The following is a 16,028-nucleotide window of genomic DNA, read 5'->3' on the forward strand; positions in this document are numbered from 1 at the left end:
TGTTGCCCACAAAGATGCAGGAAGAGAACTCAATTCCGGTGGAAGCTTATCGAGAGACAAGTACATAGGAGAGACAACCCTCTCTCCTAAAGTAAGCTTTACACCCGCAGGAGAACAATACAGAGTTGCATACAAACGTTTTAGCAAATCCAGGCCCAAAAGATTTTCACCACAACCCGTAGTCAAAATCAACGGAGCTTCTAGCTCACGAGGCCCAATTGTAAGGGGCAAAGGGCGTGAAACTGGATTGCTAACGGGGGCGCCAGAGAATCCAACGGAAACATTTGTTAAGCCAGACAAAGGTGCGCCAGGGAGTTTCGAATGCATTATGGAACTTTTCGCTGCACCAGTGTCCAACAGAAAAGGCTCAACGACGCCCGATGTAGCAACTGCGACGTAAGGCCCTCTCTGATCAACCGGAACTGATACCACTCCCTCTCCTTGTCTATGGCTGTCCTAGTAATTACTGTTGTCAGTTCCCTGATCGACATAATAATCGTCTACATTGTACTGCGCAGATCGTCCTTGCGATGATCCACGTTGATCAAAACAATTATTAGAATTAGATGAGTTATCTGAGCGATCATTTTGAGCACCACGACCCCTACCGCGTGATGTCTGCTGTGAACCACCACGACCTCCGCTAGATGAATTACCGCTATTACGATCGTTTAGAACAGGACAATTGAATTTTAAATGACCCTCCTGTCTACAATAGGCACATTGATTGTACCCCAACGAAGATCTTTGGGAAGAGGAGTCATTTCGGGATTGTGATCGATTAGATTGCGACTGTGATCTATTTTGTTGCGAAGCATTCTGATTCGAACGTGGAGGATATGCTTGCTGCAACAACACTTTAGTTTTAAGCTCTTTCGTCTTTTTGTCAGCGCGGTCGTTCTCTTCTTTCTCCCTGTTCTCATAATATTGTGCTGTGGCCAATATTTGAGCTGAGGTAGAAACGGCCCACGCACTTTCTGAGTTCTTCAATTTATTGCCCAAATCGGGCAATAAATTTGAGACAAATTTATCCACGAACAACCGTTGACCACCCTCAGTACCCATATCCTGACCACTATGGTCGATAAATGCCTCCTCGAATCTCGTAAAGAAGTCGGAGACACTCTCGTCCTTCTTCTGTCTACAGGCTGACAATTTATCCCAATTCACCCTCATTTCTGGCATAAGAGTTTTCATTAGCGTGATTATTCTTTGAGGAAGAGCAGCAATCAACTGCTCTGGTTTAGCACCACCAGTTTGTCGACCATCCGCCGCTATAATGGCAGCCCAATCACCACCTAATTCATTTGGATGATTTTCCTGACGAATCTTAGCCCATACCGGTTGCGGTACAACATTACCAAACAGCATGTCAATATCGGCAAGATTCATTACCGTAGCGTCTACGAGCTGCGATAATTCTTTATAATACCCCGCAGGATTTTTGCGAGGGTCAGGCAAAGATTGCTTCACCTGTAAAACTTCTGATCGTTTCCATGGGAGATGTATCCATACTCTCTGAAAGAACGGCAAGATCGGAGGTTGAGCTGCAGGATTACCTGCCATCCACACTGGTGGAACTTCACGCATAGGAAACTGACCAGACTCATCTGACTGTCTTTCAACATCCTCAACAAACAGGGCTTGAGGTATAGGAGTGGGACGGAAAGATAGCAACCGCTCAACGGCACGTCGAACATTAGTATCCACTATCAGTCCATTCGAGAACTGAAGCTGTAGATCAGACAAAGCGGTCAGCACCTCGTCAGGTGCATCAGCCGATATCTGATCACGAAGGACCTTACACATTTCTTCGAACACGTATCTTTGTGTCGGTTCATTGAATTGGCAAAACGTATCAAGTACACTACGTGGTGGATTTCTAAGAGGATGCGTCATCCAACCCATCGCCATATTATATAGCGAAGCACGTTCCCTGTTACCGGGAAGCTGACTACGTCTCTGAGGACCATCTGAACCAGCGGACCCCAGAACAGGTCCGAGAGAATGAAAGAAGCTAGCCGCAAGAGGAGAAGTACGATTACGAGTAGAGGGAGAAGTATAGCACACAGGACTAACAAGCGAAGGAGTAGAGACAGAAGCAACAGCAGGAGTTAACAGAGCAGGAGCAGTAGCGGGAGCAGGAGTATGTGGAAGCGGAGGAGCAGTAGGGATAGCAACAGGCAAAGGAGCAGGAATAGTCGGAAGAACGGGTGCAGGTTGAGGAACAGGCGGAGGAAGAATAGGTGGGAGAACAGGTACAGGGGGGGCCACAGGAACTGCGGCACCCTGTACATACGGAGGTGGCGACTTCATAAGATAGGACATTAAAGGATCCTCAACTATTTCTTCCTTCTTTTCCGACTCCGTAGGCAGAGCAGGATAGCATTTATCTATAGTCATACGCTGTAGCCTATCAAACACTTCCTTTTCCTTAACCTCCTTGTCACGCTGAAATTGCTCTGCTTTCTTCACAATGGCAGCAACACCATCTCTCTGATTTCGTTTAGTCTGTCTGATTTCTTTCTGTCGGGCTTCTTTACGCCACAACCGAAAGGCATCAAACATGGCCGGCCTTGACTTTTTCTCGAACAATTTAGCCTCTAGATTATCTAGGATCGGGGTCTCAAAGCTACCATGAGGTGGCCAACTAAGGACACCGTCCTTCTTAGTATAGCGAATCCAATAATCATTAAAGGTAATCGGGCCGAGCCCGTGTTTACTGTACAGCTCATAAGTCGGAGTTCCAACCGGAGGTATCGGACACGAGTCCTCCAGTCGGGAATCCGCACCACAACGTCTGAAACAACTAAACAAAGTACTGCGACCAGGCATCTTGCACACTAGCCGAGTTTCACAAACGTCAAGGGTTACGGGATTTACCAAGTCCCTGCAAAGAGCAAAAACCCTCGGTTTTTGGCGACTGCAGACGTCAAATATCACAACAAAGTACCAAGGACTACAAATGCAATGGAACCATGCAACAACTAAGCAACCACAACCAAGAACTCTGGGAGCGACCCACCAATACTTAACTCAAAGATCGATGGCGTCACCGGGAAGGCCCGTCAGTCGTCTCGCTCTACCAAGGTCTACGCCAGGCGCCAAAACAGGTCTACAGTCAGGGCAGCAGTCCGTCGCAGCCGTCAGGAGGCGGGAATCTTCGCGGGAAAAGTCTTCGGGCCACTTGTTTCGACAACAGGATCGATGAAGCGGAGTGCACCTTCCCTCTGAGATTTCACACGAAGTTCCTCACGATCGTCGGGCTTGGACCGGTACCACTGATGGGCGCCAACTGAAGGACTGGGTTATTTAGGACCCAGCGGTGCCAGGGGACAACACCTGAAACCTTCGTGGGTAACCTGCTCCGGCGTACGAATCACAGAGACACGGGACACTTCCTTCGGCGTCAAAAGATTCAAGGTTTATTTACTGCAGGGAAACACAGAAGTCACAGGAAGTACAACGAGTTTAGTTCGGGGAGACTGCTTCAAATTGGTTCTGTGGATCGCTCCTTTTATACACGATTCTCCCATAGGTTTACATGATACACAAAGGTTTACGACCCGGTTCCCACAATTATCCCCGAGAGGGGTCGCTTTGGTCACTTTGATACATTCAAGGTCCGGAACATAAGTACGGAAACATTTGGCGGTTCCCAACTGTAAAAACCCATCTTCCCACCATTAGTACATTCCAATCAGCAGTAAAACAGATCGAAGAAGGAACAAGAACAGGTGTGGAGGAAGATGGAAACAGTGGGGAGATTGGAAGGGGTGTAAAAGGGGAGGTATCGGGAAACACGAGCTACAGGCTTCAAAGGGACATGCCTAATGAGATGCACGGCTGAGACAATAAACCGGCACGGCAAGATGAGCCTCGAGCGGGGCCATCTGCCTTACAGTATCATCCCCCTCATCATAAAGACACTTTCAAAGGACATGTGTCTTCCGCAGATATCTTGGGAATCCCAGGGTCGCGAAGCGGACAACGTCCGTTCGCTGGCTACTTGAGGGCAAGAGACAAAATGGATGCCGTATCTAAGATGGAACCCGTGGGTACAGATGAAAAACCCACGTAACAAACGAACGGTTTAAGTTAGCACAGCGAAACTGCGCACACTTACTAAACTCGTCATTTGCGGTTCGTAGATACCAGACTCGACCATATTCGTGCGAGTCGAAAACACCACTTACAATTGCCACGGAACCTCACTACCCTGCCATAGAATAAAAATGTCATCGATGTACCTTTTGTACATCACCACATTGTTTTGCATAGTATCTTTGTGCTGGACTTTAAGGACCTGCTCCTCCCACCAGCCCATATGCAGATTCGCATAGCTGGGGGAGAAGCAAGTTCCCATGGCTGATCCCTGGAGCTGTTTATAATGAAGTCTGTCAAAGATAAATGTGTTGTTTGTCAGACACCACTCAGCCATTTCCAACAACATTTGTGTGTGGTGATATAGTTCAATGGGTCTGCTTCCAAGGTGTGTGTGTGTGTGTGTGTGTGTGTGTGTGTGTGTGTGTGTGTGTGTGTGTGTGTGTGTGTGTGTGTGTGTGTGTGTGTGTGTGTGTGTGTGTGTGTGTGTGTGTGTGTATATATATATATATATATATATATATATATATATATATATATATATATATATATATATATATATATATTAATTCATTACTATTCTAAATGACCAAGTGAGGATAGTGGATTCTAAGTGGCCAGGTGAGTATGGTGGAGAAAGTGTTTACGGATGTGTAACTAAATTTTATGAAGATATGTTTGATAGGGAGGGTTTACTTGAAAATCAGTTTTTTTGACAATAGAATACAGTTCGTGAGCACCACGTTGGAGGAATTGTTGGTTAAGATTAGGATCATCCACAAGAGGATTGTCGCATAATATGCCAAGCAGTGGTAAAGTGGAAAGATTTAATAAAGTTTTGAAAGAGTATATTAGGTTGGCCATAAATTCAAAACAACAATACTGCCCGCTTCCTATATGTGCTCCCGCACTTTCTGTACAACATACTTACTCAATGGTTCAAGACGCTAGCTCCTTTTTGTGGATGGGCTGGCCCCCTGCTTAGCCCTGGATAAATGTAAATGTTATGATGGGGGTCTGGGGATGGCCGACATTCAACTTTGTTGTTGGGCCCTCCACTTATTGGAGGTTAACAAGATTAGCGACTAACAGGCAGATAGCTTTCCCGCTCGGTCCTGGACAAAGTTTTGGGTCTCCTCTACGTAGACCGTCTCTCCCACCAGCTCCCAGCTGCGACGGCGGTGGTTTTTAAGATCTGGTGCGCAACCCTGAGATTCCTTGGATGGGACAGAAAGCTGCCTCAATGCCCCACACTATGGGCAGGACCGTGGCTTTAACATTCTGCTAGAAGGGTTTGTGGCTTGAGACAGAATCAGTATCACGACGCTGGGGGACGTAAGGCAGAGCGTCCAAATGTATTCCTTTGAAGACCCCCAGGTGCAGTTCTCCCTATCGTGCACTCAATTCTATAAGTATTTACAAATACGGCTTGCCCTGGCAAGTCATATAAGCAGTAGAACCTATCTACCAGGATATAGTCCTCTTGTGACTCCCCTCCTTACAGGGCATCTGAGAAGGGGAGGGTCTCTAAACTATACTGCTCATTAGTGGTGAACACACCAGATGTGTTCAATAATACCCACAAAACGAAATGGGAGGAATATGTAGGGCCTCTTGAGGAGGCTGACTGGCGAGATACTGGGATGGCTCCCGAGAACTAGCCATTTTGTCTATTCTTAGGCTGGTCCAAATGAAATACCTGCACATCACATATTACACACCTGACACCTATGGCTTGCAGGTAAATTGCCTCACGCCACATACTTGGTCAGAACCGGTCAGAACCGGAATCTCCTCCCGCTCCTCGCTGTGACTGATTTCCTTTGGCAACATCGTAACTCCATCTGCTTGGACTGCCTGCTTGGTATCGTACCCCTGCATCAGCGCCCAGAGTAGCATTGCATTGCTTTGCTTTTATTTTATTTATTATAAGTGTTGTTAATTTCCTCCGTCTGTTTCCGCACCCCTGCATCTGCGCTCGATTAGCATTCTGTGGGATTAATGCTAGTGACCTCCTGACTGTGCCCCGATCTCGGCTGCATTATTGTTGTGCCATTTGTTGTGCCTCTCAGCCCGTCCCTGCCGCTGCTCCCCCGCGGCCCCACCCCCGTCCCCTACCGCATCTCCAATTCAATCCCATCCCCACTCGCCACCCCGCTCCCGCCTCCCAGCTGCTCCCCCCTGCTCCGCCCCCCCTCCACTTTCTACTAATGACTAATGCACTTACGCGCAGCGTTCACGTGCAGGGGGCGCGCCCCATGCTCGCCAAAGGTAAGCCCGTCTACGCCCGTCCGCGCCCGTCCGCGCCTGTACCGCACCCAGCGCCAGACCCCCTGGTCTCCGCAAAATCCAATCCAACCGCATAACGTACAACGCCGCAACACTCTCTGCACTCAACACCAGCCGTCTCCCTGCCTGCCACCAAGCCGCCCCTGGACGCACCCACGGACCCTTCACCTGCTAGTCCTGCAAGTTCGACTGCATCAGGACCCACACTACATCCACAAACGCCAAACAAAGCTCAGACAATAACCACCTGAAGTGCATCCTGCTCAACACCTGCTTGGTCCACAAACACATCATTGAACTATGGAACCTACTAGACACCACAACGCCGGACGTCGCCTTTCTTACAGAAACCTGGATGAACGCCTCATCAGTGCCCGACATCGCCATAGCCATCCCGGACGGTTACAAGATCATCCGAAAGGACCGCAGCAACCAAACAGGAGGAGGCATCGCTATCGTCCACAAGAACACCATCCGCATCACGACCAGTTCCGACGACACCCCCACAGCCGCCGAACACCTTCACTTCCAGATACACACCGACCCTAAGACCACACTTAGAGGCACCCTCATCTACAGACCACCAGGACCCCGCACACAATTCAGTGAAGGCATCACTGACTTCATCAGCCCACACGCCCTCCCCTCCGAGGACTACATTCTCCTAGGGGACCTCAACTTCCACCTGGAGAACAACAATGACAACAACACCACCACCCTTCTGGACAACCTCGCCAATCTCGGACTCAAACAACTGGTAAAAACCCCCACCCACTACACCGGACACACGCTCGACCCAATCTTCTCCTCCAGCAAGCACGTCTCCTTCAATCACGCCACAGGACTCCATTGGACGGACCACAGCTGCGTCCACTTCAACTTCAGAAAGACCACAACCCACCACCACCTACAACAAGTCCCCTGCAGAAACTGGAACAAAATTACCACCGACCAGCTCACCACATTGCTTAACCAAAACCCTCCCGCCAAATCATCGGACCCAAATCAAGCAGCCATCAATCTGACACAATGGATCTCCCACAGCGCTGACGAATTAGCACCCTTGAAAAACCATCACTACAAGCCAGGTAGCAATAAAGCCTCCTGGTTCAATGACGACCGTAAGAACTCCAAAAAGAACTGCCGCACCCTCGAGAAAGCCTGGCGAAAAAACTCAACTACAGTCAAAATGACCGCCCTCAAGGACCCCACCAGCAAACACCACCAGCTGATCCGATCCACCAAGAAATCAGCATTCAAGGATCGACTCAACAACAATGCCCGCAACAGCAAGGAACTCTTCAGCATCGTCAAAGAGCTCACCAATCCCAGCGCCGGCACCAACAACATCACTCCCACTCAAGACCTCTGCGACTCTCTAGCCTCGTTCTTCCACAGCAAAATCGCTGACATACATAACAGCTTCGGCGACCAGTCCACCCCCCTTACCACCGAACCGAAGCCCCCCACCAACAACCTTAGCGCCTGGAACCCGATCAGCACTGAAGACACCATCCGCTTGATGAACTCCATTCACTCCGGATCACCAACCGACCCACGGCCCCAGCACGTCTTCAACAAGGCCGACTCCATCATCGCACCCCATCTCCGGGATATCATCAACTGCTTCCTCAACACCGCCACCTTCCCGGAAAGCTGGAAACATGCCGAACTCAGTGCCCTCCTGAAGAAACCTACAGCAGACCCCACTGAACTTAAGAACTACCGCCCCATCTCGCTCCTCCCTTTCCCTGCCAAAGTCATAGAGAAGGCCGTCAACAACCAGCTCGACGACATTCGAACACTACTCGACAACGGGGAAACAGCTGCCCTTATTCTCCTGGACCTCTCCGCAGCGTTCGACACGGTCTGTCATAGCACCCTTGAACAATGCCTCAGCAACGTCGGGATACAAGGAAAAGCATTGGAATGGATCATCTCGTTCCTCGCCGGAAGAACCCAGAGAGTCCGCCTCCCTCCTTTCAGATCAGAGGCCACCAAAGTCATCTGTGGAGTACCACAAGGATCATCGCTCAGCCCCACACTCTTCAACGTCTACATGAGCCCCCTCGCATCCATTGCGCGGCAGCACAACCTCAACATCATCTCCTACGCTGACGACACACAGCTGATCCTCTCCCTCACCAAAGACCCAAACACCGCCAAAACCAACCTACACGAAGGGATGAAAGACGTAGCCGAGTGGATGAAGAACAGCGGCTTAAAACTAAATTCAGACAAGACGGAAGTCCTCATCCTAGGATCATCCCCCTCTGCTTGGGACGACTCATGGTGGCCACCGGCCCTGGGCAGCGCACCCAAACCAACGGACCACGCACGCAATCTAGGCTTCATCCTGGACTCCTCCCTCTCAATGACCAGACAAGTCAACGCCATCTCATCATCATGCTTTAACATCTTACGTATGCTCAAAAAGATCTTCCGATGGATCCCCACCGATACAAGAAAGACGGTCACCCTAGCACTTGTCACAAGCCGACTGGACCACGGAAACACCCTCTATGCCGGAACCACAGCCAAATTACAGAAAAAACTCCAACGCATTCAGAACGCCTCCGCCCGACTCATCCTAGACATCCCCCGCCACAATCACATATCCGGTCACCTAGGAGACCTTCACTGGCTCCCCGTCAACAAGAGAATAACGTTCCGTCTCCTCACCCACACACACAAAGCCCTCTAGGACCTAGGACCCAAATACCTTAACAAGCGCCTGACCTTTTACACCCCCACCCGCCAACTACGATCGTCCAATCAAGCCCTTGCTGCGATTCCACGCATCAGAAGATCCACCATGGGAGGAAGATCATTCTCCTACTTAGCAGCCAAAACCTGGAATTCTCTCCCCACCACCTCCGCCTTACACAGAACCACCTCTCATTCAGAAAACAACTCAAAACTTGGCTATTTGACAAGTAACGACCCCCCCCCCCCCCCCCCCAAGCGCCTTGAGACCCTCTGGGTGAGTAGTGCGCTATACAAATTTTGACTTGACTTGACTTGACAGTGGCGCCGATTTCTTCCACTTCTTATGGACCTGCCCTCTGATAGCTCACTTTTGATGAGGAGCCGTGGAGACCATCTCGCAGGTTTTGGAATGACAAATGAATCTGACCCTATAGATTGGCCTTCTCGGCATACTAGAGAATCTCAGCAAACCCAGACAAGACCAAATGATGGTGGGAGTGGCTACAATGGTTGCCAAAAGGGGCACTGCACGTAGCCGAAGTTCCCTCCCCTTGATGGAATGGAGAAGAGGGGTGGACTGGTGTGTAGGAGAGTAGGGTCTGCTATCCTATGGTCACCCCAAATTTTTGCTTTTTGCTTCACTGGTTTCTGACTTAATGTGGCTGTGGGCCTGCTAATCAGACCCACAGCCTGCTGTTCTCTCTCTAAATTACTGCCAATGCACTTTAGGTGCATTACGAATTGGAACTGGTTCCCCTTATGAGCCACTGTATTAGTGCACCCTAGGTGCCCAGGGCATAGGTGTATCCAAGGCCTACCAGGGGCTGCAGCATGTATTGTGCCACCCCTGGCTTGGCCTCCATATTTGACACAACTGGCTGATCACTCAGCTGGGGTAAGTCGGTGTAACCACCTCTTACTTAGGTGCAGTATGTCTGTGCCTAATCCTAAACTGGACACATATGTTCCTATCAGCCACTCCTATGGAAGGCCTCATCAATCCTGGAGGCAGAGTGCTTGGAAATATGTGAGATGGTGCTCTAGCATGAGCTGAGCCTGTCTGCAGCTGTCGGGAACCACTCCCTAAGCTGTTCCGGGATATTGCCATACCATATACTCTTAAGTGCATTATAATCCTCGCGGTTATTTGCTATCTTTGGTTTGGCTTTATCAAAACATGTCGAGTAAGGTGTCATACGAATTGGAATACTATCCCCTCGCCAATTCTGGCGACGGGGATAGCATTCCACCCTTCTAGAGGGACACAACATGTGTGTAGCCTTAACCCCGGTTAAAGTTAAACAGAGCCTCAGCATCACAAAATGGATGCTGCCACCACAGACACGAGTCTGGCCTCCTGCTGCGGACCGAAACTCGGCAGATGGTGGCCTGGACAAAGGGTTTCCTGCCTTGGGAGGTGCGAGCACCTCCCCAGACAGGGTTTTGTGTATTGGGTAGGACAGGGCTGAATAGAATCAGACATGCCCGGGGCACACAAGGTGTCCCCGTGCATAGGCCAGTCCAAACCGGTTCTGGGGCCTTCCAGCCCCAGTCCTGGCGCGGAGCTGGACAAAGGAAAGGGGGTGTAACCGCCCCCCTTCCTGGTTCCTCCCAGAGGAGGGACCTAGTAGGTGATCCACCCCTCAGATTGGGAATAAGAGCGGGAGCAGTGCCATTGCACAGCAGATCATCCTGAAATCAACTTTAAACAAGAAGAAGACTGGACTTCGACATTCTGCTGCACAGAAGACTGAAGAGAATCTCCCTTGTGGCCTAGGAGTGGCCACCCTGTGAACACAGGTACCAACCAGCAACTCGACGTCTGCTTTGCCGCCGCCTCCCGCCGGAGACCGAGCCCAGAGCCCGACAAGAACCAGACTCCCAGACCTCTCAGAGCCCGATCCACAGTCCCTGCAAAGAAGGGACCCGTGGAGGCACCGAGTGACGTGGGACCGGACCTCTTGGAAGACACTCGAAAAGCTGACTGCGCAGCTTCTGAGGCATCCTCGACGTTGTGCTTTGGGGACTGAGAACCCCCACCACTGAGCAGCCCTTGCACCGAAGATCAGCCCTCCAGCATCTCCACGATCTGCGTGGGGCCCTTTTGCATTGTGCCACTCGACGCGCCATCCCGGCCACTAGCCACGTGGTCAGCGGCCATCTTGGCGACGAAACCGAAGATCTACACAGCAGGTCTGGTTGCTCCAGACCTACCCAAGCTCCTGTAAAAAGGAGCACCCGCTCTGACCTTGCTGGTCCGAGTGTTAAGCATCTTTCAACTTCTGCCTGGCTTGCCTTTGCCAAGGCCTGTTTGCTCCGATCGAGGTGCCGACACCGCCAACAGCGAGAAGCCTGCGTGGGACAGCTCGTGACCGACTCCTGGACGTCCTCGACCCCGGGTATCCACGTGGCTGCAGAAAGAAGCTACCCGACAACGCCTGTTTGCACCCGACATCGCCTGGTTCCAATCTGGTTCCACAGTAGTCACTGGCTAGTGACTTTGAACATTGTCCCCTCTGCTTTCAGGTCTTCACATCTTCAGATCCACCCTTGGATCCACCGGAACTCTTCTCATCGAGCCGCCTGCAGCATCTTCAGCTCCAAGCACCATCGACCAGCGTGACGAAACCCGACACGACTTCGACCCTGTGCACCCGCTTCCTGTGGGTGAGGTAACTCAGCTCCGCCGGTGCTCCTGCACTGGTACACATCCCAAGGGCCTGTGTTTTAAGTTTCAGCTCCGTAGGTCACTCGGAAGGTTCCTAACTTTCTAACTTTGTGCTTTTTACGCACCATAGACTTTGTATTGAAAAGTGCGTGCACTTTGAACACTGCACCCGAGTCCCGTGGGCCTTTCCCGACTTAGTCATTGCCAGTCTCGAATAGCCCCAGCGATTCCCAAGGCCCTAGGCCTCTTCACTTTCCTCCTGGTATCTCTTATACCACTTTCTTAGTATATGGTTTAGGTGGCCCCTAGGGCTCAGCCATATTGTGCAACTTTTGTGTATTTTAAACTGTCTTGTGATTTAACGCTTGTGCTTCTGTGCTCATAAAGAGTCCAGGGGATTTTATAGTTAATAAATCAATATATATTTTCAATATATATCTGTGTGGTGTCCCTTTCATTTGGTATTCAAGGGGGTTGTGTATGGTATAACAGCTGGCTTCACATGCCTTTCAGAGTTTAGCCTAAGACTGCTTTGTCCACGTTACCACTAGGATAACTGGTCTACAAGGTTGAATTACAACCATCATCATAAGGGTTGCTTGGCATGGTACAAAGTGATCACTAGAATTAGTGAGCATTATATACCAGGCCAACTTCTCACATTGGTGAGCAGCGGATTGGGATCTGAGCTTGCTGTTGTTTTACCATTACAATCTTTGAGATTATCATTTGAAAGATCATACAGGTACCTGCTAGGTACATATAAAACAAGACTAGTATACATAAGTTCTACTGAACTTAGTTGTTGTAGAGCAAAGGGAGTAGCACACCCTAGCTACAACTACTAGATAGGTTTAGTAGGTAAACACCAGTGTAGGTAGATTGCAACACATCCACCCACACTAGAGCAATGTCTGGAACAGAGGGGTCCAGTGGACTTACTCCTGTTGAGAGTGACCCTCCAAGGGCACCATCCAGATTTGCTATTTTTTCCTTTAAGGAATTAAGACAGCTTTGTGTCTTAAGGGGTCTGAAGACAGGGCCTTCCCCTACTACAGACCACCTAAGAGAGCTCTTAGATCAGTCTGAGACTCTAAAGCCCTCTAAGGCAAACCCCACAGGGGATGCTGAAGGAGGCCATCCTTCAGAGGATGACACTGTAGACACCCCTGCCCCTATCATCCTGGTAGATGAGGAAGCCTCCACCACTGGAGCTCCTCAGGTAGATGTAGAGGAAGAAGAGGAAGAGGAGGAGGTGGAAAGCAGTGAGTCAGATGATGACAGAGATAGTCAGGTGCTGGTCAGTAGACTGAACTAGGCTAACTTAAGCCAACTTGGGAATGAATCAGGTAACAACCCATTCAGACCCCCAGGTGGACTTAACCAGGGCCATAGGAGGAGGAGGAATCACTCAGGTGAATCCAATACCTCCCATGTCTCTAGAGGCTCTCATGGTCACTCCAGGAAGGAGATGACTAGCCCTCAGAGAAGGGAACATGAGGCCAAGATGAGAGAGGCTGAGCTTAGGATCCAGAGGCAAGAGTTAGAGGTTGCCCTGGCTAAGGAGAAACTTGCTAGAGCAAGACAGCCTAGAGAGAGTGGGGTAATAGAACCCACTGGTGGCAGCAATATCCACAAGGATAAAGACAGGTCTTTTGATAATAGAAACCTGAGTAAGATTGTGCCCCCCTACAAAGCTGGGGATGATATCCATGAATGGATTACTGCAATGGAGAGAGCCTGCAGAGTACAGCAGATCCCTCAGGAGCAGTGGGCAGCAATCTTGTGGCTCTCCTTTGAAGGTAGAGGCCGAGACAGACTCCTCACAGTTAGTGATGGGGATTCTAGAAACTACCTGGTCCTGAAGAGTGCTCTGATTGATGGGTTAGGCTTAACCACTGAACAGTACAGGTTAATGTTCAGAGATACCCAGAAGACACAGACTCAGGACTGGTCTGAATTTGTTGAGTGTGCCACTAAGGCTCTGGAGGGATGGTTGCTGGGAAGCAAGGTTACAGACTATGAAGGATTGTATAATTTGCTGATGAGAGAACAAATTTTAAATAATTGTCAGAACCAGCAGTTGCATCAACATTTGGTTGACTCAGATTTGACCTCTCCCCAAGAATTGGGAAAGAGGGCAGATAAATGGGTAAGAACCAGAGTTAAGCAAAAGAACCAGAACCAGGGTGGTGACCAGAAGAAAACAGACCAGAAGGGTGGGGAGCAGAAAGCTAAAGACCAGAAGTCTTCAACAGGGCCCCAAACTGAGACAGAGGGTGGGTCCCAAACTTCCAAGAAGAAGAAGAAAGAAGGTCAGAAGAAACCCTGGTGTAAAACTTGTAAGAACACCTCTCACTGGACAAGTGAGTGTAAAAAGGGTGGAGCCCCCAGCACTGCAGCCCCTAAGGCACCTGCACCCACTAGTACAGTTAGCAGTGCTGGTCCTCAAGCCAAGGGATTAGTGGGAATCACTTTGGGAACTGAAGGAGATTCTGACCTAGTCAGAACCCTTACACAGGCTGTTCTGGTTTGTGAAGGGGACATAGATTTGACCCCTGACATAAGTCCCAGTAACTTGGGCAAATACAGACAGACACCTTTAATCAACAATAAAGTGGCTCAAGCTTACAGGGACACATGTGCCAGTGTCACTATGGTGACACCTAACTTTGTGGACCCTGGACAATACATGCCAGGCGATGATTACCTGGTGACCAATGCCAGCAATGTCACTACTACACATAGTGTGGCACTTGTTAACTTTTCCTGGGGAGGGGTAACTGGCCTAAAGAAAGTGGTGGTTAGTGCTGATCTCCCAGTAGAATGTTTGTTGGGCAATGACCTGGAGAACTCTCTATGGTCAGAAGTTGAGTACAGGACTCATGCAGAGATGTTAGGGATATCATCACATGTCCTTGCTGTGACCAGGTCACAGGCCAAAAAGTGCCTCTCTGAACCTCAGGTCTTGGATCCTGGAACAATGGACCAAGTACCTTCCAAGAAGAAGAACAGGAGGGGTAAGGCTGCGCCTTCCCAACTGCCTACAAGTGAGGATCAGGCTTCACAGGAAACTGATCTTGAGACCCCTGAAGGAACTGTCCCTGAAGAACTTGAACCTGATCAGGTTGAGTTTCTGGGGACAGGGGGACCTTCTAGGGCAGACTTGGGGCAGGCTCAGTTAACCTGTCCTTCTCTTGAACCCCTCAGACAGCAGGCTGCTGCTGAGGCTGCTGGGAATGCTCAAGGTGCCCATAAAGTATATTGGGACGATGGACTCCTTTATTCAGAGGCTAGAGACCCCAAGCCTGGTGCTACCAGGAGGTTGGTTATACCTCTGCAATTTAGGGGCTTCCTGTAGGAGAGTAGGGTCTGCAATCCCATGATCACCCAGATTTTTTGCTTTTGTTTCACTGGTTTACGACTTTCTCTGGCTGTGGGCCTGCCAATCAGACCCACAGCCTGGCTGTTCTCTTTCTAAATTACGATATGTACCCTAGGTGCATTTACCAATTGGTACTGGGCCACCTTATCAGACCCTGTAACTCAGGGCATAGGTGTACCCAGGGCCGCCAGGGGCTGCAGCATGTATTATGCCACCCCTGGCTGGCCTCCTAAATTTGACACAACTGGCTGCATGACAGCTGGGGCAAAGTCGTGTAATCACCCTTTGCTTTAGGTATAGTAGCCCTATATCTAACCATACAATGGACACCCGAGTTCCTATCAGTCACTCCTATGGCAGGCCTTGACAATCCTGAAGGCAGAGTGCGTGGGCTCGTGTGAACTAGGTTTTGGCCCGAGCCGAGCCCGGTTACAGTTTGCGGAATCAAGACCCAATGGCTGTTCCATGATAACGCGTACCACATCGGTAACTTCGGTATCGCGTTATCAAGGCATGTCGAGTAAGGTGTCATACGAATCGGGATGCTGCCCTCTCACCAATTCTGGCGACGAGGTTAGCATTCCGCCCTTCTAGAGGGATACGACATGTACGTAACTGTGAACCCCGGTTAAAGTTAACTAAAGCCTCAGCTCCACCAAATGGATGCTGCCACCACAGACACGAGTCTGACCTCCTGCTGCTGGGAGTCCTTCCAGCGAGGGGCGCTTGGACAAAGGGTTTCCTGTCGAGGGCGGTGTTCGCACCGTCCCAGACAGGGTTTGTGTATTCTGGGTAGGTAGGGCTTCTGCGAGAAGGTGACTGCGGAGTGGCACCCCGGTGCTCACTACGCATCTGCCGGTCAGAACCAGTTCC

At 50.1% G+C, this 16,028-nt stretch overlaps 1 protein-coding gene across 2 annotated transcripts in view; it reads left to right on the plus strand.

Annotated features, from left to right (window-relative positions):
• The window catches only part of LOC147701469 (cathepsin D-like), a 269,811-nt gene that overhangs the window by 197,255 nt on the left and 56,528 nt on the right, over positions 1 to 16,028 (plus strand). The gene's annotated exons all lie outside the window — the stretch shown is intronic.

The sequence above is a fragment of the Lissotriton vulgaris genome, chromosome 7 (assembly GCF_964263255.1).
Source record: "Lissotriton vulgaris chromosome 7, aLisVul1.2, whole genome shotgun sequence".
NCBI classification, from domain to species: domain Eukaryota; kingdom Metazoa; phylum Chordata; class Amphibia; order Caudata; family Salamandridae; genus Lissotriton; species Lissotriton vulgaris.